General features: G+C 46.7%; 1 non-coding gene across 1 annotated transcript; it reads left to right on the forward strand.

Moving 5' to 3' along the window:
• The first annotated feature begins 1738 nt into the window (after positions 1–1738).
• TRNAE-UUC lies at positions 1739–1811 on the forward strand. Its single transcript has one exon. It is a non-coding gene; the product is annotated as a tRNA-Glu (tRNA).
• Positions 1812–2326: the final 515 nt, after the last annotated feature.

Raw genomic sequence — 2326 nt, forward strand, 5'->3', positions numbered from 1 at the left:
GAGGTGATTTCGCTGTTTAAGATGCATCCCCCCAGCGTAGTCCCAAAGTGCTGTCTGATGTTCCTAAGCTCAAGAAGGCTGTGATGTGCCTTATGTGTGTAATAAGCTTTGCTCAGGCATGAGTCCTGGTGGCTGTAAATCCAATGTTAATGAATCAAAAATCTGTATTAAAGTGTCTTCAAACAGAAACACACAAAAAACAAAGTTACAGACTGATTACTTGATGACAACAATGTAACTAGAGGCTCCCAGGAAGCTAACCCTGAACATCCCGCAGGAACACTGGCTCAGTATTGGCTAGTTCGGTGTTCACAGCGACTCTATAACACGTATCTCCTGAGAAGAGTGAGAACTGGCTGTACCTCCTCGCCTGGGATGAGGCTGCACGGACAGGCTCTGAGCTAGACAGGAACTCCCATAGTGGATTTTCCCATTAGGGTGCGTTTCTCTCCCTGCTCCAGACTTCTCATCATCCGAGGGGCAGCAGCCTATAAGAATTCATAACCTCCTGTCTTCTGCAGCCAAGGCAGGGAGATGCCAGCTCAGGCAGGAAAGAATACCCGGCAGGTAACAATTAAGAAAAGCAGACTTAAATTCCCCATCCCTCCGGCAAAGAGAGACAGCACAGCAGTCATAACACAATTATTGTCCTTGCCTCTTTGGGATTATTATATGGCTCAATCGTAACAATAAAAAGAAGCTATTCCTAGCCCAAACCGTCTGCAGAGAGATGGCCTCAAAGAAGCAAAGCTACTTCTGTGCCCTCAGAGGAAGCCACGTTATGTGAAAGCTCCAGGGGAAGGCAGAGGGGCCACTACTGGCGCAGAGCAGAGAGCAGCCTCCCAGGCCCCACGACCTGGGATGACTTTGAGACAATTTCAGCTGTATCCCCACCACGGCAGAGGCACATCTCAGCGCCCTCTTAGCTCCTTTCCCAAAGACAATTTAGTAACGTCAGGAGCTGGATCTGTCTTTTATGATCATATAAATAACAGCCATCCAGGGCTGGCCTTCGCTCTTGTTCTCTCCAAATATGAAATTAGCTTCCGCGGGAGAAAGCAAATTTAAAGCCATACCTTACTGTTTCTATAAAAACCGGGAGAATCAAGAGCAGGGTCTGTTCAACCTGGAATTTCAAAGGCAGAGACAGACGCGGGCAGGCTGCAGGAAGGGACCACTCATTAGCTCATGTCTCCTGCCCAAGGCTCGTAAACTAGACTCTACCTTTATGACTATTCTCACATCATGGGATCTTGATTATTTTCTTATTGGAAATGAGTAACGATGACTCCTCAAGTTTTCTAAAGAGGCTCTGAGGACTGAAGACTCATCTCTCGGTCTTTGCCCCCATCCTGCCCCATCGGAGTTTTTTGGAATAAGGGTCTGATTGTTTCGAGGAGCCAGCATTTCTGGAAGCAGTGAAAGGCCAGCTTTATCAAGCTCCTGTCTGTAAATCAGAAAGGTCCAGGGGTAATCCGTGTGACTCCCGGCCTGAAGACAGAAGGCCTGAATGCTTTCACTCATGCATTCATTCATTTCATAAGCGGATATTCAGCACCAACTACGTTATTGGTACTGTGCTGAACACTGGAGATGCAACCAACAGAGAAGCATCACCCCTGCCTTGAGGGAGCTCACGGCTGACTCAAGGCGAAAGGCATTTGAGAAGACTGTTGCCATCCAGTATGGGGGCTGTAGGATAGGATAGGTGCTTTTGAAACATGTAAGGAGGGGGAATTCCCTGGTGGTCCAGTGGTTAGGACTCTGCACTTTCACTGCAGAGGGCCCAGGTTCAATCCCTGGTCAAGGAGCTAAGATCCCACAAGCCCCGAGGCAAAGCCAAAAAAATAAATAAACAAACATGTAAGGAGGGCACCCAACCCAGCATCGAGTGATCAGGGAAAACTTCCCAGAGAAAATGGAATTGAAGCCCAAATAATGGATATGAGCTTATCAGGTAACCTATCACAACACAGGCGAGGGTGAGAGAGAAGCCGGCGTGTTCCCACAATTTTGTCAGTTTGGCCCATGGAGTGTGAGAGGGGGAGTGGTGAAAAATGAGAACGGAGACGCAAGTGGGGGCCAGATCATGCAGAGTCTAAACCCTAGCACCCAGTTACAAATTTTTTTTTTCCTCGTGAAAAGAACTTTGAAGATCTACTCTCTTGGCAGCCTCCATGTATACAGTACAGTCTCGTGAACCAACCTCATTTCAATTAGTTCGCCACACAAGGTATACATGTACCAAATCAGTATGTTGTACACTTCAAACTAAAATATCGATTATATGTCAAATAAATAAATAAATAAAAATTAAAACCTAGAA

This window comes from Phocoena sinus, chromosome 17, assembly GCF_008692025.1.
Source record: "Phocoena sinus isolate mPhoSin1 chromosome 17, mPhoSin1.pri, whole genome shotgun sequence".
Classification (NCBI taxonomy): Eukaryota; Metazoa; Chordata; class Mammalia; order Artiodactyla; family Phocoenidae; genus Phocoena; species Phocoena sinus.